Source organism: Melospiza georgiana, chromosome 3 (genome assembly GCF_028018845.1).
Source record: "Melospiza georgiana isolate bMelGeo1 chromosome 3, bMelGeo1.pri, whole genome shotgun sequence".
NCBI classification, from domain to species: Eukaryota; Metazoa; Chordata; class Aves; order Passeriformes; family Passerellidae; genus Melospiza; species Melospiza georgiana.
In genome coordinates this window covers 84,672,368-84,696,652 of record NC_080432.1, presented here as the reverse complement: position 1 = coordinate 84,696,652, position 24,285 = coordinate 84,672,368, and the positions used below count along the sequence as shown (strand labels likewise).

The following is a 24,285-nucleotide window of genomic DNA, read 5'->3' as shown; positions in this document are numbered from 1 at the left end:
ATCCCCAAAGATTTTGCTCAGGAGTGACAGGGTGAGAGTCTCATTCTGTAAAGTACGATGATGTGGCACAGGCTTTAAATCAGTAAAGTATCCCTGTTTAGGAAAATACACCTAAGACAAGAAGCCCTAGGCATGTGCTTATGTGCTTCCATGAATCAGCCTGATTGCTGTATTTTTCCTGAGGCAGAGATAAGGTTTACAGACACAGGTCCCAAATTTGGGCCAACCTAAATATTATTTAAATAATATTTCCTCTTTCCTCTCCCTCTTTTTGCTGAAAGAGCTGGGTTTGCCACACATCTTATTCCTATCTGCCTTTATTAAGCTTTTTATAAATGTGTAAGAAAAAAAAAATAATTCAGCATCCTAGACATCTTCTTGGGTTTAAGATCTTAACAAATGAGGACACAGCTGGGCTACTTGGTCTGTGGATTTGCTAGCTGCAGGATTAAGTCCAGCTGAGCTGAAGTTTATAAACCAAGTTATTGACTTTAAAAATTCTCATACCGCTTATCAAAACACACCACATTGAAAGAACACCCTTCCCAGAATCAAATGTGGCAAAGCTTTCTCAATTATAGACAGCCTCTCCCCATACAGCCGGCCTTACCATAACCTTACTAGTCTCCTGCGTCTATTTTATTTCAAGACTCACTCTCAACTTGCTGTAAAAAAATAGTCTTTTCTATCTCCCATCCTAAATAAGCAGGGTCTGAGCAGCAAAAGGTTGGTGGCATATAGCCCAGCACTGAAAGTGGAAACAAATCATGCCCCAGCAGGCATCATCCTCCCCTGGCAAAGCTCAGGCTGCCATTAGGTGCTACTCACCTGAAAGGATTTGTCTCTAGTCTGATGTTAGCACAGCGCCTTTGTACATTGCTTTTCACTAAAGGTCTGATCCAGCTGCCATTAAAATCAATGAAAAGGCTCCCATTGACTTCAAAGGAGTTGAGATATACAGTATATTGCAGCAGATGAAAAATACCAAAGGAAAAGAAAACCTGTCTTTTAGGATATACTTTCGATTTTTATATAGTCTTCACCATAACAATGTTCTGAAGAAGGGGACTGGAAAATTTTCCATGTCTGTCAATGCTGAAAGCTGGTGGGGGGGGGAGAGGGGGGGAGGAGAGTTTTGACAAAAGAAGATACTTCCCCATTCACTTCAAACTGCATTTTTCTGTCAAAAATTGTTTTCATTAGCAAACATGATTAAATTCTAAACTGACAATAAAGGCAGGAAAGTATTTTAAAACAGACCATCTTTGGAACCATACACTTACTCATCAGTCACTAGAATTTCTGTGACTTTGAAGGCTTAATAAAAAGAAAAAAGGTCGAATATTAGTGCTTTTATTGCTTGTGTCTATAGGGAGGATCCCAGTGCCTGAGTCAGCCCAGTGCTCTGTGACAGACATAAGATGGGATAACACATAGAGGAAAGAGAAAGATTTATTTGAATACAGAAAGCTGGACCAGACATCCACCTATGAAGCTTTATAGATGCATGTATTTAAAACACCTTTCAGCAGCTTTTTATACCATTACAGTTATTGGATTTTTCATCTTTGACTTAGATATGAATTATTTAATTAGAAACTTCAATACCTGTATAACTATGAAACCCTTCCACTATTATTCTTTCCCCAAAAAAGAAGAAAAAAATATATATGCACCTAAGAGAATTTCTCAGCAGTTAAAACTCCTATAGAAAGCAGTAGTACAACTGTGGTAGGCTACATTATTCAGGGATTTGGATCAGGCCACACTTTGGTTCAGATCACATCTGGCTTTCCTTGAATGTAACGACCCAACATTTGGTTATTGCTTTGTGAATATGATTTACTACCAAATTATTCCCTCTGGATTCACTGGAATCTGACAGAAAGCATCTTGAAAGCCCACATATGTTTCCAGTTTTTTAAAAAACATTCAATTAATTCTCTGGTTTTAAAATATTTTATAACTCAGTATCTCCAGCAGGTTTTTCTTTTTTCCCACCCCCAGTAGACTACTTTGAAGGAACGACAAGCTGCTGAAACTCTACGCAGGGCATTTGTCCATTATGGAAGGGAGATCACAAAAGCATTTCACATCCTGCTGTTCAGAGAAAGAACAAGTCTATTTCTACCTCACATGGCAGGGTTGTGCACATGGTGGGTTCAAAGAAGAATGATGGAAAAATACTCTGTATATCAGATACAATTATAAGAGACTTAAAATCGACTGCACAAGCGTAACTTACCTAAGGGATTCCTGCTGACCCTCGCGCAGAATGGCTTCACCTCAGGGATTCCCATCCACCAAAGGGTTTTGCAGACAAACAGTCTTTCCTCTGGGTTTAACCCCTTGCACACCCCGCAAAGACAGCATGCTTCCAAGGTACCCCAACAGGGGTGCTGGGAATTTCTGCTAGCACTCTGACCTGCTGGAGTGTGGGATGTTGCTGGGAGGGCAACACATGAAGTTCCTTCCCCGCAACCACTGTCTCCCATCTCTGCTCAGAAGACCACTTAGAGCTCAGGGGCCTGATATATGTCTACAGGATCCACTGTCTGTGATCAGATCAGTCTCACACTTCACAGTTGAGCATGGGGCACCATTGGAACACATTGCACTGAAACACTCTGGTTTGTAAAACATTTTTATTAGTGACTACCAAAATACTACTAGGAGCTGGCAGAAAACCCGAAGGTTTGGTTGAATGACTGAATAGCTCAGGGCTACAGCTAATGCAGTTCCCAGGACAGCAGCCCTCACATCAGGCAGGAAGGGAATAGCTGTGTTAAAGGTAAAATCCCTGGTGAGCCTGATTTGAAGTCTTGATAAGTAATTAATGTCACAAGGAAGAGATAACACAGTATTTTTCACTGACCCTAATGTCAAAATGTTTCCTTTTCACTTTGCTTCATGTTGGAGAAAGTATGGCGTTAGCACCTCGCTTTTACCAACACCACTGTCCTGTGAAAAGCAGAAGCTGGAAGCAATTAATTTTGGAACTCCAGCCCTGGACAAGCTAACCCATGTGCCTAACTCCACATGAGTAGCCAAAGACCAAGAGATTACTCCTGAAACTCAAGTGACAAACATGTGCTTTTCTGGCTGAGGGTTTCTGACACGAAGGAATCCCAGCTTCACAGACAAAAGGATTAGGTTTCATCCCTAGTGCCTAACAAGATATTGCTCTTTAAAGCAGTCATTGGTGCACAGGAATAGGAAATATAAATGCCAATTCTGAGAGAGACAAAGATTTTTTTCTGTGTAGTAACAAATACCTTGAAATAGTCTGTGCTGATAAGTGAACAGAGGATTAGATTTAAATTCAACATATTAATGTACATTTCTAATCTTAAATTTCAAAAATTATTAGCCATTTATAGGCTGAATAACGCCTTCTGCACTCATTTTAGCAAGTATAAAAATCATAAAGGTTAGCAAACTGTGTGGATCAGAATATAAACTAATTGGCATCTGGGATTAGGAATAAATCTCCTCCAATTCATTGGTAAAGGCTTCCTCAAATACAGAACAGAGCCCATTACTGTTTGGCTGTTAATAACTCAAGTGACATTTGCCATATGCCATCAAAGGACCCGGAGTCAATATGGATTTTATCTCTGTTAAGGCCTGCAGATTCAGCCTCAAATTGTGAGTTCACAATTCAATAGTGAGTTGAGCATTCCCATTTTAAAACAGTTTTTGAAAATGGTGGGGATTACTTGGAAACTGTGTGATGCCAAGGTGCAAGGGAAGAAGTCACAGAGGAGCAGAAGAGAAAGGAAATAAGATTTTGACATAGGACAAATATCAAAGTAGGTGATCTTTTTTCCTTCGTCAACTGTGCTAAAGTTGTCTTTTTAAACTAGAATCACTGTGTAACTCCAATCAAATCACATTCAAAGCAGTTATTCCAGTATGTCCCTAGCTGCATTTCCGCAGTAATTTAAGTACGTTATTCATATGCTGAGTTTCTCAGAGAACGGGAAATAAACTGAAGGTGGTTTTTTTCCCACAGTTAAAAGTACATTGCAGGTATGACCTTAAAGTAAGGATAAACCTCAAGATATTCCTCATTGGTTTTTTTTCTGGAATAAATTTTTATATATTGATATTAATATTTTGATATATTGATATATTGATATTAATATAGCCTAATATAGGTGGAAGCCTCAGTTTCTTATGCTTCAGTATCTCTAGAAAAGTCACAATTTGTGCTAGAGGGGTCTGCAAGAAAATGTCAATGTCTCTGAAGGGGCCATCTCTGCCACTAAGAATTAATGAGATGTCTTTAGAGGTGGTGATAGTCCTTTCCCAGAAGTAAAAGTTGGGTCCATGAATTAGCATTTTTCTAGAGCTGCCAAGCATCTCAGCTAGGAAAAACCCTCACTCCCTGATGTCTCTTGATTAAATGTCTGCATCCCATGTCCCTGCAGTGCAGACCTGCTGCCTCACCTGCACCTCCAGACAGCCTGCACTGTCCTTGAGGAATGCTGGTTGAAAGACTAGATAGTCATAAAATCACAGAATGGTTTGGGTTGGAAGAGATCTTAAAGGTCATCTGGTTCCAATCCCTTATCATGGGAAAGGAGCACCTTCTACTAGACCTAGTTGCTCCATCCAATCTGCTCTTAAACATTTCTAAGGATGGGGTATCCACCACTGGGTTGAAAAGTTACATTTTCCCCAGAAGAGTCCAACCACCAAAAGCTTTCCTAAGGTTTTGGTTACCATCTAAAATCAGAAGTCTGTCTGTACCTGGCACGCCAGGGACCAAGGGAGGATGCCTTGAGAAGAAGGCAAGACAGGGAGCTTATGCAGGAATGCCTTCCCTCACTCCAGATAACTGCAGCAGTTGGATTTCTTGGGCCAGTGACAGTGCCTCTGTGTTCAGCATCTCTCCACCAACGTTTTGCCTTTGGGAATTCATCCCAGCCCTTTCTGAACCACACAAACTCCTGGCATTCAGTGCACTCGGTGCTGTGCATGTCCTGCATTGAGAGGCTGCCCAGTACAAATCATGAGCTGAGCTCCCTTGGGCTATTTTGAAGCCAGTGCCTGTGATTTGCCGGTGCTGGCCCCAAGTGCAGAGGTGATGCTGTCACCTGCCTGGAAATGCTGCCAATCATGATGCCTGCCAGAGCAGCCAAACATGCTCCAATTTCAGGAATGTGAGAGTTTATTGCTGTTATTTCTTAATGCTGAGTGAGGGTCTGCAAGCCTACAGCCCCAGGACTATGTGAAATAAAGGTTTCCCAGAGGTTCTTCCTTGGGCTCCTGCCAGCAAACACCTGCTCACACACAAAACTCTCCATTCAAGCCAAAGGGACGACACCTGTCAGCACAGTCATGCCTGCCACGATACCTGTTTGGCTTCCCAAGTGGAAGAAAACCTGCTCCAAGCTGCACCAAGTGCCTGATGAACTCCATGCTAATATTTGATTCACAAGTCATAAATCTGCATTGCTCATGTGGATCTGGGGTAACAGTAAAACAACCACTGAAGGTGGAAACTGGCACAATTTCAGACACTGCCAATGTTAAGTTACTGTAGTTTGAATACTTTATGCATTACTGAATCTAAAGTTTTAGAAGACACTAATATGATTCTTGAGCCTCTGGATACCTTCTAGATCTATTCTTTGAGCACTGAAATTTTTAGCTATAACATGTACAGACCTGATGCTGTAAAATACTGAAAGTCCTGTCCTGTGATCTCCAGTCACTATTGAGAGTTTTCTGCCTGGGCTTTACATCTATATGCAATCATTGCCAGAAACTAAGGTGGGTATTCACAAAAGTAACTTCGATTACTTCTGAAAATCACTAAGATATTTGGGATAAAAGACAGATTCCTTGTGGAAAATAATCATACAGTCATAAAATAGTTTGGGTTGGAAGGGACCTTAAAGATCGTCTCATTCCAACCTCCCTATGCCATGGGCAGAGACACTCTGCACTAGACCAGGTTGCTCAAATTCCCATCCTACTTGGCCTTAACACTTCCAGGGATGGGGCACCCATAGTTTCTCTGAGCAACCTGTACCAGGGCCTCATCACCCTCACAATAGAGAAGTTCTTTCTAATGCCAATTCGATCTGTTATTATTGTCTGCTTCTTCTAATGTCTATTATAGAAGTAAAAAGACAGATTTCTATTAAACACTCACTCTATAACAGTGAGACTAGTAACAATTCATCTTTTTGAGACAGAAGGAAACATCTCCCAAAATATTCAGACAGAGAATGAGGTGTAAAGAAAAATACTTTTCAGGAATGATATTGCCTCTTTTTTGATGAGTATGATGGAGAATACTCAGATAGGGTGAGTCTGTCCAGCCACAATGCACAGAGAATTTAATGGAAAACACAACGGACATAACTACTTGTTGGCAGCATTCATGCTTAATTTATCTGTATGTGATCCCCTGGAATGTATCCCTTTCCCTAATACTCAAATACAAAGGGTTTCAAGATGCAGAAAACTTGCATCCAAGTAAAACAGGAAGGAGGATGTTCCCTTCTTCTTCACTGAACAGGCTATGGGATTTATTGCATTGTATTGTGCCATTTCAAAATGGTTGTAAAAGTTTGTCCCTAGGTATAAAACCTGCTCACTTACTTTGTAGCAGTGCATCAACTAATGAGCTCTTATTTGCCTTTCCAAATTAAATTATTCGTTACAGGTAGAAGGAATTTTGCAGTGGTGGGTTAAAAGTAAGAGAGTGAAAAAAGCACATTAAGCAACTTTTCTAGTCTGTTCTAATTCAAAGGTACTTTACTGTTCTTCTAACACAGAAGCACTAAACTCACACATCAAGTAAAAGTTGCTGGCAAACTCTCAGGAAAGGTGCCCTTTTCTTTCACCGTCGTTCAGCAGCAATGCTGCCTTTCCCTCTGCCTTCAGTGGTTATGTCATCTCTGAGGTCAGTTTTCTGCTTCTTGAACATGACTTGGCTGTTTATGAAACGTGAAATCAGCATCAACAACCCGTAGCAACTTCAAGAAAGAAGCCCTGGGCTAACAAATAATAAAAAACCCCTTATTTTTGCCCACAATGAGAAAAATCTACAGAGCTGCTACCTAAGGGCTTTCATTGCCTTCGGCACAGAAGGAATCCACATTTAGAGAGTGCAGCCTAAACATTTTCACTCTCTGAGCTCATCATTTATTTCAGTGGCAGATGTCCCTATGTGAGACAACCTCGCCAGTCATCAATCCCTCTTTAGATTAAACATGAAAGGGGGTCTATCCTCCCATCAACACAGGGGAGATGTACTAATATGGCCCAAATTAATGTACTAATCATCCTTTGACAGAATAGAATTTAAAATATCCCAACTCCACCACTCCAAAATCACACAGCCTGAGTCTGATCCTTTGAAAATCAGTGTTGGTCATCAGGGATCTCAGATTTCAACTGAATTTTTTCAGGGTATTGGGCACAATCACACATATTATGCTGGGGCAGAGGGGAAGAGAAATGAAAGGGACAAGTCAGGGGACCTTGATGAAAATCCCAACACAAGGCAGTTCAGCCAAAGCCCAGCTTCTCCCCAGTTATTTAGTTACAAAACAGAATTTTTGTCCAAGAGTGCACTCACAGAAAACACTATCTTTGCACATACTTGCTTGAATACTCACTCACACGGGTTTTCATTCTCAGTGTTTACTGGGGCTCTGGTTACATTCTCCAGACAATTTACTCATATAATGTGGTTTTTTCTCCCTCTGGCTCCCATGAAACAAAGCTTCAGAAGGGGTAGGCAGAAAAAAAAAAATCCTCTTGCTAATGTTTTTCCTCTCCTAAATACTGAGGAATTCTACTTCCCTGGCACGGTTCTCACTATTAACATGCGTGTAGCTGTGTACATACCCCAGCTTGCTAACCCATGCTCTGCACAAGGGATATAACTGAATAGGGTTATTCATAACCAAACCCTCATACAGCTCAGTCGGTGCCAGGATTTTAGTCTGTGCTCACGAGGCTGTGATTAGTCCTAGAGAACATTATGAAAATCAACCTGGCTAATTATTACTCCAAATAACTGAGACAGGAATGCAATAGAGTCTCCAGGAAATACTATAAGAGAAGCAAGATTTGAGTGTTTGCATTTGTTTGTTTGTAAATGTTCTCATTAGCTCATCTGTAAGATTTATGCTCCATGCAAGAATTACCAGGGGAAATTCTATAGACTGTTCAAAGAAAGAAGGCAGAAAGATGATCACATCACTCTTTTAGGATACAAAAGCCTCTGAATGCAAAAATTTTGTGCAGAATGTTCATCACAACATTGTTAATCATATCCTTATTGACTATACAAACCATATATAGAAAGTTTCTCAGCATTTAAAAACAGAGCTGAGAGCCTGATTTTCTATATATCTCCAAGCAAAATGTTTTTCCCTATTTTAAACCCCTAAATTAAAACACAGCAGTTTAGTCCTTGGGAGAGTACATCTATGTATGAAACAAAAAGAACCTGTGAACAATCTCAAGACCTCTGCAAAAGCACAAATGGAAAAAATGAGAAACATCTAGGTGATCCCAGTATGAACAGTGTGCCCTACACACTGGAGACACCATGTAACCTTCAGCCAGTCTGACATGAGGCAAAAGACCTAATCAGTTTAACTACTGGAATTAATTTTACCATAAATATGAAAGGAAAATAAAGCACTGAGGCACCTATGATGAGAGGAGGGTGGGTCTGCACCAGTGCAGAACAGTGGTAAAAAGCCATCCAAGGCATCTCTGATGCTCCAGATGAATGCAGAAAAATGAAACAATTCCCAAATAACCAAGATAATATGTGGCCAGTTTCATCCAAGAGAAAAAATAAATCCTTCCTGACAGTCTGCAAGACCTCACTAAAGCAAAAAAATGAGATAGCAATTATTTGCCAATAATTATTCTATTTTGAAACTGTAGGTGTTACAAGGATGGTGAGAGCAACCCTGGCAGTGCTGGTGGCCAGAGCCTCACAAGGGACTGAGGAATAGGAGGAAAAACAGGTTCCCAGAGTGAGAGACAAGGAACTGCCACCAACATCCTGACAGGGCTCCCACTCACACATGCGCAGAAAGATGTACAGATTTTTCCACAAGGCATATGAAAGGAAGTATTTAAATATACTTATTTAACATCCTCTTAAACATCACTACCTGTGACAGCTTTTGCAGGGCAAACACTGTTATTATTTAGGGCTCTGCAGGCTAGGAAAACATTTTTTCTTTTAAGAGTGGATTTGTCTGACTTAAGTTGGCAACACCGGGTCCTGTAATGCCTTTGTCAGGTAGATAAAGAGGCTCCTCCCTCTTGGGTATCTTTTCCATGGGTCAGTACCTACCTGCAGTGACCAAGTCACTTCTCAGCTGCTTCCCTGATGAGCTAAATAAGTTGAGCTGCTTATGCCTTGTGTTGTCATGCTTCTTTTCTGAATCCTTTTTCATACCTTTCCTTTGAACTTCCCTTACTATTTCCACATTGCTTTTGAACTGCAAACACCAAAACTGGACACGGTTCCTAACAGTAGCCTTACCATGTTGTGCATGTGAGCAACATCAAATCCTCTTATCTGCTTGATATTACTCCTTTTTACATCTCAGGATTGCATTGCCCTTTTAGCAACAGAATTACAGTGAGATTCCATTTTGAGGTGCTTATTCAAAAAGAATCCCAAATCTTTATCATAGTCCTTGTTTTCCAAAAAGAGCTCCTATCCCGCACAGCCTCTTGTCTTCATGCTTTACTATACTGCCTTGCACTAACCTAATGTTCAGAATTTTTTCATTTTATTTTGACCTCTTCATAAACTGAAACAGGGTAAGTTTAAATTAGATATTGAAAGTATTCTTTACTGTGAGGGTGGTGATGCACTGGCACAGGCTGCGCAAAGAAGCTGTGGCTGCCCCATCTCTGGAACTATTCAAGGCCAGGGATGGGGCTTTGCACAGCCTGATCTAATGGAAGGTTCCCAGCCCATGGCAGGAGAACTGGAACTAGATCATCTTTAAGGCCTCTTCCAATACAAACCATTTTATGATTCTATGATTAAGCACTTCAGGTCACTCAGCAATAATAATTTGTCCCTTTATTACTTATTCTTCCATTTGTTCACCATTAACCTGTGCTATGTGTAAACGTGATTCTGTATAATTTCTTTGATAAGTGATAGAAACACTTGGCCTTTGCTCAAAACTTGATTCCTAAAGGAATCCATTAAAAAAGAGTTTTATATAATGTTCAGAATCTGTGAAAAGCATTAACCAAATAAAAACCAGAAGCATCATTGTAATTTTAAACTGACTTTTACAAGACATTAAAGAAGGAAAATTTCTTTTTATAATCAGAGCAATGATACCACCCCCTTCCAGGGTGGGGATGAACTCACCTAATTTCTGTAAGGTACCGAAGGGACAATCTGTTTGCCTCAAACACCTAACTCACATGTAAACTTCGGGGTAAATCAGGCCTTCTAAAATAGGTGTCTATAGGTATGTGAGACCTTCAGTGCCTCCAGGTTCCAAGGTATGCTGGCAAGCCTGGCTGTACCTCAGTTCCATCCCCAGGAGAGCCCAACATATCCTCAGTCTTCCCCTATCAATTTTCTATGGGTCTGAAGGGACCTTCTCTGGTCATTCTGCATAGAGGGAAAACAAAGGCTGTGGAGAGTAACACTGTTTCCATCTCACTCCAGAGCCTGGATATGATTCTCTATATTATCAGTAGCAACTAATGCAAGTCGTCACTAAGTCTTCTGAGAGGCTTCAGCAGCACCTACTAGTCTCATTTTCCTCTCTGTGAACCTGCTTCTGGTTCTTTCCACAGTCAGGTTTATGAGGTACTTAACATTTGCAGGGAAAAATCAGTATTTAATTAAGCTGAATTACATCTCAGCATTTTGGTGAGATTGTTTGGGAGGCCATCTAAATATACAGAAAAATTATGTGTATATGCGGAACCAAAATATTATAGCATATATTTTGGTCCTTCTATTAAATGATAGAACAACAACATCTCTTCTCTGTGCCCAGAGTGTCATATCACTGCTTCATTCAAAGCTGCAATGATTTTTATCTACAATTAAAATTACCAGAATCACAGAATATTCTGAGCTGGAATTGACAAGAATGGGGGGCATGATGCCTCTCCTAAAGGAAATGTGACTGAGTCATTTATATTTTTTTGTTCTCACTCTCTGTTCTAGTTATGCCACAGATGGTAGAAAAATAGAAGTCAAACCAATTTAATGCAGACATTCAGTTCAAAATGGCACATATTTTAGTTCTCCCTGTATAATTATGAGGAATAGGTGGAAACATATTGTTACTGTTTTAGACAAACAAATCAAACAACACAACTCCCTCTAAAATCACCTTGAAAGTCCAATTCCTCCCACATCCTCCCTCATAAACCAGTGTAGTGGAGTTACTCTGATAAAACTCAAGCAGCTGATGCAGTGACTTCAATGGCAATGAAAATGCCTTTCCATGTGACTGAGTGGGACTAGAGGTGACTGGAAATAAAGTTTTTAAACAGAACCTTCATAAACTTTCAAGAAGTCTGACAAAAACCTGGCTTCTCTGCTATCCCTAATGATTAGAGATTTTCAAATCATTCAAGACAGTGCTCTAGACTCTGCCAGTATAGTGAAATAGATCTTACTTTTTTATTACTGCCCATCAGAAATCACAATCACAACTCCAGCAGAACCCACTTCTGTCTTCTGGGGGAAGTTTTAGCAAATGGTTCTGTCATGGCTAAGAGAAATCAACTCAATATACTGCTTGCTCTTAGAGGATCAGACTCTTCTCATTCCCTTGACAAGTCAGGGACAAGGACGTTTTGGCTCATACACCTAAAATCACACAAATCTTTATTTCACCAATTCCAAGCAAATGACTTCATAACCTCTGCCTGCAGAGACAGGCAGAGTGTGTCTGCAAACAGTTTGTGGTCAGGTTAAAGAGCTAAATGCCTGGGGAAATCAGGGATATGTAATGTAGAGGAGTTAGAATATAATCCCCTTGCAAAAAAAAAAAAAATACAGGAATACAGTGAGCTCTTAGGGGGATGATCACATATCTTCCTCATCTCTTGGTACAATAATTTCCCTCAATAGGTTATCAACCAAACAGTGATGATTGGACACTCCTCTTCCTGTCTGAAGGTTGAGTCTTTTCACAACAGTTGCCTGCCTTGATGACTACCCTGTAAATGACATGGATGTGGGCATGGTTTGGAATGTATGAAGGACAGAATTCTTTTCTAAGCAGCTCGTGGTGACAGGACATTGTACCTGCCACCTCTGCCTTCCCATCCCTGAGAGCAGCTTTAGTTGCTCAGCCAAAGATAAAAGATTTGCTCAGAGGAGGAAGTATTTCATTTAACATGGTGTGCCCACTGAAGTCAACTCTGTTTTTCAATAAATTCCACAGGTTAGTAGTTTTAATCCATCTTAAATTCATATTTTGGCAATTAACTCAAGCTGCGCAGATAAAAATTACTTTAAATGTCGTTTCCTGCTTCCTTTGGGCATTATCTTTCTGTTAAATGCTAAGGATAATTGTAACAGATATGTATATATGAATGCTAAAGCAGAAGCAAAGAGTCTTTACACTTCAATTAATAAAAATAGATGACTGAAAAAACCCCTAAGATATCTTTCAAATCTCCACTGACTTTATCAGAACCCCTAAACCCTGTGAATATACAGAATATCTACTACCGTACTTTCTAGATATTCTACCAGCTCTATTAGCATTTTCAGACAGCAGAAAATTGATGCATTGACATTAGAATCTATGTTGTAAACCTGTAATTAAGGGGATCTTCAATAGCTGAAAACAGAAGTGAAACCTTCCAGTTAAGGTCTGGGTAGCAGATACTCCTCTTTGGTTATGCCTTAAAAAAATCTCAGGCAATGCTTTCGGAGATGAAATTTCATTACCTTTGAAATGGCTTAACCTGCATAAAAAAATAATTTAGTAGCACTCTAAAGAATTGTATTTTGATTCCCTTAAAATAATAATTTCACTCCCTTAAGCATGTTCAAACCTAGGGGATAAGTTTTACCACAAAGTAGGAAATATTTGTAGGAACCCCTTTGCAAAATCCTAGTACTCAACTACTGTGCTGGTCCCTGTGATACATGCCTACAGCTAATCTAATAGCATTGCCACCAAATATTTTTCAGACTAAAATGAAATCTCCAATAAGATGAATAGATCTGTGTGTCTTCCAATATTTTATCAGAAGATGGACTTGATGCTCTGACAATTCAAGATGCCATTAGTTTTGATATGATCAGCAAAGACAGGGGAAGTTGTATTATTCTCATTCTAATACACGCCTTGTAACATAATGATCTATTGCTAAAAGAGGAAATCTCTTCTTTCAGAGGAGCAAGCTTTACCAGCCACCAAAGTCTTGCAGGCTATCAGCTACCTAATCCAAAATTGGGATTCTTTCAAATAATCCTCAACCTGTCAAGCACAACCCTTTAACAGATTCTATTAAAAAAACACAGCCCCATCCAAGAATATCTGTGTTTCTGGAAAAAGGTATTTTGTTTCATTAGCATTGGAAGAATTCTTATTTTCACTGTTATTTTGTGGACAGAGGTTTGCATCCCTTAAAACTCAAACTACGTAAGAGTAGAGACAGGATTTCCCGAGTGCTGAGAAAGGATGAGAGTGGCAGTGGGTCTTTTCCAGTGCCAGGAATAGCATGCCAAGCATGGGGAATTTCTCCAGATCCAGGTATTCATCTTAATTTTTAAAAAACTTGCAGACTGTTTCTTCACTTTGTCAGGAGCAGGATGCCCCCAAACTTTTCAGCCCCCTGACCTTCTCTACAAAACCTGCCAGCTTTTGTCTCAGAATCAGAGCAGAGAAAAAAAGGAATTTAAAGAAAAAAATGAAGCAGTTTCTTCTTAAATTACTGAAGTCACTAAAATAAAATTGGAGCAAGAAAATTAAAGTATAATGGTATATTCAATGTAATCAAATGCTTATTCTTCATGAATATGAAATTGTGATGCTAATTCTGAGTCGAACTGGTTTAGATTTAGAGCAAAGTCACTGAGGATCAAGAAATTCTCTGAAATTCATTACCTGCAACTGAATGCAGAATCTGACCCAATGTCAGCATTTGTAAATCAGGTATTTGACAAAATTTGATGGGAAAACTAAAGTCAAGATTTGAACTCTATCTTCCAGAAGTGAGAGTATGGAAGTACTTTCTAAACTGAAAATGCAGAAAATGGTCAGTATAATAGATGTATAGAGCTTCATAGCTTAAAAGTGCTGTCTAAATATTAGCTAAATCCTTACTATAAACCTGTGAGGCAGATAAGATGGAAGCACTTATGCTAAAAATAAATAAAACCTAGAACTGTCTCATATAACTGTAAGATTTTATTAAAAATAAACAGGGCTGGTTGGTATCCTTAACCTCAAGGTCACAAAACAAAGTACTAGGCACTGGAGGATAGCAGCAGAAGCCAGTACTCCAAAATCACTGTGTCTAATTAAGGATTCCAAAGACTCTCTGCTTTATGCTCTCTCCTGTCTCAAAGCATTGGCTGCGAGAACATTCAAATGCCACCAGGAGACTGACATGCTACTTGTTAGGTCAACAGTCCCATTGAGACTTCTTCTCATCGGCTTCGTCAGATCCTGGGCCAACCATACATGCTGGGCAAATAATGCTCCACCAGGGCAAATAGCACTGGGCAGGGCTCTCCTGTTCGAAAGGGAGAAAATCGAGGGGGGGAGGAGGAAATAACAGTGTGGAAATCAGAAGAGTGTGTCGTGTGTGCACGTGCTAAATAATTCAGCTTTAAACTGTTCTGAACTTCTGACTCTCACACTCCACTGTGATGTACAGGACTGGAGGTTTCAATGTTAGTCCACGATATGTGAAAGACAAAAATGTATGAAGCCTGCCTGTTCCAGTGTGAGGCCATATTCAGCTAAAAGCATTCTAATATTAATGATGACGGTAGGGTTTAGAACTGTTTTAGTCCACTGCAATAATTTTCATTTGTTTACGAGGTTGGGAAGAGAGAAAGTGAAATTGCTCTGTTAGTGCTGCACTGTGCTTCCTCCAGGCATTGGGCAGCATGTGTCCCTTTTCCAATAAAAACATAGATTTGCCCATTTCTCTGGGTTGTGTGCTTCCTTCCCTTCCCTTTGCTGGCATTTGGCACAACTGCCTTACTTCTAACACGTTAGAGCATAAATGCATTTTTTTAAACCAGCAAAGTAAGGAGAAAAGAATTTGATTAAGCTTATTTTTATGCTTACAGGAAATATAAAAGACAAAGTGTTCTATGTTTAAAACTACAGCATATGCAGCTTGTGTGCACATCAGAGAGATCCCTACAAAGCAGCACACGCAGATACAAGATTATACAGAAGAGAGAGACAGATGCAGATTTCCACGCGGAAAATCTCTAGTGACTCCGAACGCGATGGATATTAAAAACAAAAAATCGCGTTGTTGGGTAAGAATGCTATCAACGTATTCCAACACTCCTGTGGACTTGGAGAGGCCCGGGACCAAGACCTGGGGGAGCGGTGATTTCATAAAGCGGGGCAATATTTCTTTCCAAGTATCGCTACTTTCCCGCAGGCAGCGGCAGCGCGGTGACCTTTGGATCGCGCTGTCCCCTCACACGTCCCCGCCGCGGGCCGAGGGCAGCGCTCGGGGCCCCGGCGCCGCCCGCACCTGCGCCCGGCCCGGGGAACGCGGCGGGAGCGCGGCGGGGCGGCCCCACGAGGCGGCGGCGAGGCCAGGGCTCGCTCCGTCCTCCCTCCATGCCTCCCTCCCTCCCGCGGGGGCGGCGCGGCGGACGGGGCGGGCCGGGCCGGGCTCCACCGCCTCCCGCCGCCGCGGTGATTGGCCCGGCCCGCCCCTCGCCCCGGCGCCCAGGCCACCTCCCTCTCTGGCTAAAGCGGGCAGTAGGTGAGGGGAAGGCGGCCAGACGGGAGCATGGTCGCGGCTCCGCGGCAGCCTCCGCCGCCGCGCCGCGCCTCCCTGCCCGGCCTCCAGCGCGGCTCCCGGCGCCCGCAGCCGCGCGGGGCTCTGCGTTAGCGGCGGAGGCTGCGATGCACAAACCGCCGCTGCCGCCTCCCGCCGCCGCGCATCCTCCCGCCGCCTGAGGACGCGGCCGCCTGCGCCCCCGCGGAGGGAGGTAAGCGGCGCGGCGGTGCCCTGCGCCCGCCGAGCCCCCGCCGCCGCCCGCCCGCCGCGCCGGGCATCGCGGGGCTGGGGCTGCCCTGCGCCTGCGCTCGCTGCCCGCATTAAAAACTTCCTGCGTGCCTCCCGCTGCCTGGGGGGTGCCGTGCAGGGGCCAGCGGGCCCTCATAATGTTGCTGTGGTGGTTTGGGGTTTCTTCCGGGTTTTTTTCATCTTGGCGTGGGGGTTTCCGCCCCCGCCGCGCACCCACAACTTCAGGCGCTCGCTCGGGGAGCGGCGGCGGCCGCGCAATTCCTCCCCCCCACCCTCCCCGGTCCCGGGGGCGGCGGTGTCCCCGCAGACCCCCGTCCCTCCGGGGGCGGCTGTCCCGGTGGAGCCTCCATCCCATCCCCGGGCCCGCTCCCGGAGCCGCCGCGGAAGTGCCTGGCGCGGATCGGCGCGCTCCCCGCAGGCAGCCTGCTTCCCTCCCTGCCTGCTTCTCAAACGCCTCGGCCAGCCCCGTCCTCTCCCTGCGCCCGACATGCATTCCCGATCCCCCTTCTGCTTCTCCACATCCCCACGCGTGATACATACGAGGAACTTTTCAGCACAATGTTTACAAAATATATATATGTATTTGTGTGTATATACATATTAATGCATTTTGTACGATTCCCATGCCGATGACATGTCCTCGCCGGTGTTAGGTTTGTTTTGCTGCTGCTGTGCTTTTCCACTGATGCTTGCTTTTTTATTTTTTTCCTTCTCTTCTCTCTCTTTTTTTTTTTTTTTTTTTTTTCCTTTTAATTTCTTTTTTTTTCTTTTTCTGAGGGTTGTTTTCCTGTAACTTATCTCCGCACCCGAGTGCTGCCTGGTGCCGTTCGGAGCACAGAGGTGCATCCCTTGGGTGCCGGTTTTCCGAAGGTCTGGCTTAGGCTGGGAGGGAAAAGCTACTTTCTGTTTTGACATTGAGTGGACGTGGCGAGCTGTCCTTGTCGTGTGAGGATGCAGGTCTGTGATCCCCGGGATTTTGAGTTCATGTCTCTGTGCCTCCCCGGAGGGTGGAGGAAGGTCTGGAGGAAGGGACTTGTGGAGATGGATGGTGGTGTTTGTCGTACACTTCATAAACAGTGTGTGCTCATCGTCTCCAAGATTATTTTATTTTTCCTCCCCTGGTTTCATTTATTAAACTGAAAATTTCCCTTGAACGCTGGAGACAGATTTATCTCCCCACCACAACCAAAAATGATGGAGCCCTGGTCATGTAGTTGGCTGCTTATCTTTTGTTACTGTATATGAAAACTGCATAGAAAAAACCACAGCATTCTGGTAACTAGATTAAGGGGGATTTAATCACTTTTCCATCAATGAAGGAAAAAGCCGTGCATGTTTGCTGCAGGCTTATTATTGTTTAAATGGAAGATTATATAGAGCATATTTCCGATAAATGGAGAAACTTTCTTTTTCCTGGTAATCTTGAAAATAACTGAGCAGTGTGTGTGTATAGGCACGTGTGACTCTCTTGCACCGATTTAGACACATTTACCAGGTTCTTCTTTTGGGGTACTTCCAAAAACCCAAACTACTGTAGGTTTAAGGTGACTGCAGATAAGTGTTATTGTTTCTTATAATTAGCAATCTGCTGAAACTTTAAATCCTCCTTGAAAGATAGGATCTGTGTGAGAAAAAGGGTAGTGTTCCATAAGCTTTATTCTTTTTTTATTATTGTTTGCCTCCAAACCAAAGCAACAGAGTGTCTCTTATTGTTGTATTCCAGCTTAAACGGCTAATAGTTTTATTTTTTTTTGCCCATGTGGAGAAAAATCAAGTACAGCAGTATTTTACTCTGACATTTATCTGCGTCAAACTTTAGTTATGCTCGGGAGGTTGTTTAATCTTCTCTGAGTAATGTTCAGGATTGTGGCTTTTTGTTTGTTTATTCTTATAACCTGTTCCTATTGTGTGTATTTCTAGAAGTTGACTTCAGTTTAGGATGAAATATTGGAGCTATGCAAATAATTTAGTGACCCTACCAGAATGAGACTTAGCCTGCATATGTAAACTGTGCTTTTCATTTCCTTGTTTTGCATAGCTGTTTTTTTCCCCCATAACATCCATGTTGCTATTTCCTAATAATGCCTAAGGTATTTTAATGGAAAATTAATATTTGGTGTTTGAATAACTAACTCTGAAAAAATGAGGGTATCACTGTGATTTATTTAAAAGTGGAAAAACATCCTGTCATACCAAGTATTTGTCTTGCAAATAATGACCTGTAACACTTAATTTGGATGAATTTCTGTTCGTGTTCATTTTGCATACAATGAAGGGTGTTAAATGAACTCTGAAATACAAGCTGGGCTCTTGGTCTCAAACTGCCTGACTTTCCTGCATTTGTTGTCTCCAGTAGCTTATGAAATGTGTGCACAGTGTGTCAACCTTTCCCTTAACAACAAAACCTATGAGCAAATGTTCAGTGTGAATTATATTACGGAAATAAAATATTCTATAGTTGTCATGGTTACAAATAGAGGCAGGGTTACTGGTTTTCATCTGCATGCTGGGGAGGGGGGATCTAGTTTTGTCACTTTTTAATTACGTTTCTATTGAGTGATGGTCATACTTCAGATACCCAATATATTAAATACATGGCACAGCGAATTAGATTTTGTCAAAGTCTTGCTGAAACGAAACAAAAAGTGGTGGTGTGCAGGAACAAACCCTTGTTCATTGGTTTTTTTGAAGCAGAAATCTTGAGGGAAGAAAGTAACCAGCTCTGTTTTGTCTTGGTTTCTAGATTAGCATGCTGCTGGCGTTGCTGCTCTTCTTCAAACAATAATAAAAAGTGTATGGTGTGTATGTTGACTGGAAATCTTCTCAATGAAAGGAGAGGGAGGCACGGATCTAGGAATTAGATGTGATTTTTGGGTTTACTGAGCGCCGTGTCTGGTGCTATCACTTTCAGTGCCTGTTTGGGAGCAGAATTCATTATGCCCAGGTTTGTGTGATAGTCTCTCCGGCGATGCTGCTCTGCTCCCACGCGTCCTCCTGTGCCAGGTAGCGCTCCGTGGTGTCCCTGGGAGCTGCTCAGCTCGCCAGGATCGGACTGTGAGTGTTTGCAGTTGCTGGCGCCTATCCCAGTGCGTGTCTCTCCTTCTCCGCGCTCATCTGCAATTCAGTCTTGTCCATGCCTACTTGTTTTCCTGACCTTTTAATTTAGTTCCGATACCTGATGGACCCAGTTCTTCTGAAGCACAGAAAAAAAAAATTAAAGAAATAAAGGGCCAAAATAATTAATTTTTTCCTTCTGTTCTTGTCTTTGTGTGCTGTGGTGAAAACTCACACACAGCATTAGGGTGGGAAAAGTACCCCATGATCTGTGAATGGAGAGAGGCATTCCTGGCTGCCCCACCTTGTTCAACCCTTGTAACTTGCATCATACCCCTATTGTGCAATATTTTTTTATCTTAAAACTCATTTGGAGTTTTCTGCTGCACTTTGAAGCTTTGGTCTCTCTTTATTATTTTTGTTGAGTTTTTCTATCATCCCTTCTTTAGGTTGAGCATGGTCTTACTTGAGTTCTTGTAATGACTTGTCCACTAAACTCCATGTATGACTTGGATTTGCTGCTGTAGGCCATGGACCCAGGGAGCCCACGCAGGTGAGGGCCTGATCCCAAAGCTGCTCTGCTTGCAGAGCCTCAACTTTATAGTGCAGCACTGAAATCTGCGTCGTCTTCACATCACTAATTCTTTGTGCCGCAGTCGAGATTCCAGCTAGCTAAAAATCTCAGCATGGGTTAGTGACTTACTTGGTCCTTCTGCTTTTTTGTTTTTCCTTCCAGATCTTCTATTTTGCACAGTTTGCTGATTCAGTAATTTTAAATATGGCATAGTATCGTTAGGTTCTGTGATTTGTGTATCTAATCACTTTCTTAATGTACTCGCCTCTCGGCAGAAGACAGTGTGAAACCTATATCCTAAAGCCCATAAACATACAAATTAGATATTGTTGAATATACCTGCAGGTAACTGAATTACTGCATTAACCCTTTGTCATATTCTTAAAATAATTTCTCTTGTTTTATGTTGGCTTACTCAGTGTGGAGAATTTCAACATCCCTCTGTGCAGTTAACTCTTCCATAAAGTTACTTGCAGGAAGGTGGAGCTCCTACATGGAGGCTTAAGATGCTCGTCCCAAGAAGTAAACTGCCAACAGCAAATCCAAGTGTGAGGCTGTATGAAATATAAACAGCTTTGACATGCTTCTGTCACTTCTGTGTTTCCTTTGTTACCAGAAGTACAAAGAACTCCTCCTCAGCTATAAAGACATTAAAAGGAAATAGATTAGAAATCTCTTATGGGAACGCCTTCGTCAGGTTTTTGCAAATCACCGGTGTGTCCCAGGGTGTGAATATGCATCATGTACCTGGTACAGTGAAACCAGAGCTGGTGCCAGCGGTGCCCAGAAACCTTCCCAGTGCTGTTGTTATGCAGCCAGTTACCTCTGTGCTGTCTTGACCATCTGATAAATGACAGTAACCGAATTCCTAGTCACACTCTTCCATAAATAATTTTATGTTGTGGATTAGGATATGTGGAACATGGGACCATTTTGTCTAATTTTTATGTGCTGCCTGCCTTTTTTTGGTGGTCTTAAATTTCAGGTATAGTACTGGTTTGCAATAATAATACTGATTCTGTGAATGAGTCTGCTGAAATATAGACAAAGACTTATTTTAAAATGAACTCAGTGTTCCTTTTGTAGTGCTCTGTGATTTGTGTTTTTAATTCCCTGCCATTCATTACAATATGCTATGTGATGGGTAATGGTGAGCTGGGATTTCTGTTCAGGTTTGGTTTTTTCTGGGTTGGTCTCCAATTTTAGAGCTCTCCATAAGTACAGGTAGTACACAGCTTGATTGGGAAGCAGATTATATCTCAAGGTGTGCAATGGAACTCGTTCAGTGCAGTAGTTTGCAAGAAAATCTGCCACTGATAAAATTCCTCTGCAACATTGCTGTTAACTAAAAGCTGTTAAGTATGCCGTGGCAGGAGTGTTTCTTGGACTCTCAGAGTAGTTGAGAGATACTGTGAAGAATCCTTCAAGTTGATATGGCGGTATCTGAGACAATAACCATGTTTGGTAGTAGGACTCAAATTCAGAAGAGGCTAATTTGTTGAGCTGGACTCTATTCATATGGCTCTTCATATTTGAATCTTGGAGAGAGACTCATTATCAATCTCCACTCCTGTTTTTTATTTTAAACCCCCCCCCCCAGGCAAACCCAAAAACCTCCACCCCAAAACCAAGATCTGCATGACAGGGCAGACTTCAAAAATCCTGGGTTTAAGGTGTGTTTTAAGCCCTTTTGCTTCAGATACTTCCTAAAGTCCATGCTGATGAGTAATTAATATTTAAATCGGATAATTCTGCCCTAAGATCTGCTTTGTCAGACCTTGTTGTAGGATTTTGTTTTTGGTCTGCAAAAGCAATGCTGGTGGATTTGCAGATTGCAGCATGCTACAGCCACTCAGAGGAAGGTTTATTTTCTCAGTCTGAGGCTTAAACATGCTTTCTCCCTTAATTAGAGGGAGAAGAATTTAAATGCAGTTAGTTTTTCCAGCCACAGGTAAACCCCAGATCAAAAGGAGAGGTGAAAGAGTTCAGGAAGTTCATTACAGTAATCACATGACATGGAATAGCTTTGAAGTGGATGCAGCTGTGTTTACCTGTGCTTTGAAATCTATATGTATTGCAGAGTTCGGTTGATTTGTAGCTTGTTGAACACCTGAATTCATTAAATGATTCCTAACATATTGTATACTTCACAAACTTCATTTTTCACTTTCTCTTGATTTTTTTATTGTCTCTTGCCTGCCAAGGGTGGAACAATGCCAAATTGGAACACTTCATGTTACAAAATGTTGTTGGGTATATAAATGTCTGGAAAATACTTTTGAAACTATATGAAATGTTGCAGAATGAAGTTAAGCAATATCTTTTTAAGCTTATTCATTAACTCTTCTTAAAGTTTGGAAGAGCAGTGGCAGAGAAGCTGCTAATTCTGTATGAAGTTTCTTATGTTCTAATACAAGCAGTAGAGCACAAAAATACACGTGTATGTGAAATGTATAAACTATTTCAGCTCTATTGACCTATACACAATAAAATGGCTCCTTGGCAGTGCCTATATTCTTAAGTGCATCCTTAATATGGGGTGGCTCAGTAGAGCTCTTTGGCATGAAGTTTTTGCTTGGATTGTGAGGGCCAGGAACTCTGGTGACACTGGAGGTTGGTTCTTCTGGTTGAGGCTCTTTACTTTTGCCCTTTTATTGAGTGGCTTTTTAAAAAGACTAGTTGGAGGTTATAAGGGATATCTTTGAAGACTCCATGAATGAAAGAAGGAAAATAACAGAAGAAACACTTTTCCTAAAATTTTACTGGCAGTAAAATTTACTGGAGTAGGGAGAAATTTCTGGAAGGTTGGAGTAAGTGACTTCTTGATTATGAAATACTGGTTATATTTTAAGGGTTTTATTTAAAAACTGGATCATATAAATATCTACTTCAAAGATGCGTCTTGTTTCTTTCTCATCCTCTCTTCTCAATTGTGGATAGGAGTAGATGCAGCGAAGCTTAGCCAGATGTTCCTCATGACAGTGGACTGCCCTGCTTTCCCCCCCAGACAGTGGGTTTCTCCCCAGTTGTGCAAACAGCTCAATAGATTACATCTGAAAAGCCTCTCTACTACCACAGACACTTTGCAATCCATCCTACTCAGAGAAGAGAAATACCAGAAACACTGAGGATATTGTGTGATGAGAGGTTATGAAAAATGCTGTGCCTTCTTCCTGTAGAAGGGCACAAAAATTGTGTGACTAACACTCCCAGGTCATCTCTGACAGACTTGCTAATAAAATGCAAGGCAAAATGTTAAACATACTGCACTGCCCTCTTTATTATGCTATTTTTGGCTGATCATATGAGGAAAGTATGTATCATTTAAACAAAAGTCACTGCTCTGTCTTCCCTTCTTTCTCACCCCCACACTGTTTCACATTTCTAAACATTGAGCATACCAATCAATATTCCATTAAGAGGAGAATTAACTTGGGAGAAGCTTGCATGTATTTGCATGTAGTAGCTTATTTCTTGGTCTGTGGCTTTGTGTTGCCTTTCCCCAGTGTCATATTCTCCTTTTTTTTTTTTTTTTTAAGAACACTCCAAATATTTGTGCAATTACTGCTAGTAGTGGGGTTTGCCATGCCCCATCTTAATTTTGTCAATATGAATTGCTAGTAGAGCTGTCTGCAATGCCCTGCTTGCAGGCAACATCAGTCAAATGTTTGTAGTTACCTTTTTGCTTCTGTTTTACAATAGCTGGGCATCAAGGTACTAGGCTTCAGATCAAATGTTGCCCCCGGTTACACACATGTAGTTAACAGAAATCAATGTTGCATAGGCGTAAATGAAAGTTGGGTTTGATCTTTGGTGAGTTAACTCTTATCTCTTCTACATTGATGCTAGTCTAGATTTTCTGCAGGCTGGATTGAATGCCCATTCTCAAATTCAGAATTCATGAGGTTTTGGCTGCCTGTGCCAACATTTTATGCCTTACGGTCTTTGTATGAGACTGAAAGTAAAAACCTCCCACTTGCTTTCCGAGGTCTGAGCCTTAAGACTGCAAACAAATGTAATGAGATGTGATTAAAAGCTGCCTGTAGCACATAAGAGTGTGGGCTGTGGCTGCGTGGGACCTCCTGGGGAACCTCTCAGTTGATCTTGATGTGTGAATTGTCACAGGAGCTGCTGAACTGTGGACCAAATCCCGATCTAGTTAACACCTGTGGAGCTGACATATTCCAGTATGTATCTGATGTTGCATCGTGCTTCTCTACCCTGAGGAACAAATCACTTGTGAAATTCAACTGTGAAGGTCTTGAGGTCGAAGAAAAAGTCTGCAAATCTCAGTAGATGACAGCAAATGGAAGAGAGGGGGAAGGAAATATTTGCTAGTTTCTGATGTGTATGGTCCAGCTGCTTCAGTACCCTTTCTTCTTTCCCCTCAGTTCTGTATTATATAAAATGGGCCAAATTTG

The 24,285-nt window shown here is 41.7% G+C and overlaps 1 protein-coding gene across 3 annotated transcripts in view; it reads left to right on the top strand.

Annotated features, from left to right (window-relative positions):
- Positions 1–16,094: 16,094 nt before the first annotated feature.
- The window catches only part of KLHL29 (kelch like family member 29), a 395,034-nt gene continuing 386,843 nt past the window's right edge, over positions 16,095–24,285 (top strand). For 2 of the 3 annotated variants that reach the window (XM_058019807.1, XM_058019805.1), the window contains exon 1: positions 16,095–16,198. The gene's annotated coding sequence lies outside the window, so the exon portion shown is untranslated. Of the gene's footprint in view, positions 16,199–17,131; positions 17,194–24,285 lie in introns of those variants that run through there. The other variant, XM_058019806.1, reaches the window with a different exon arrangement.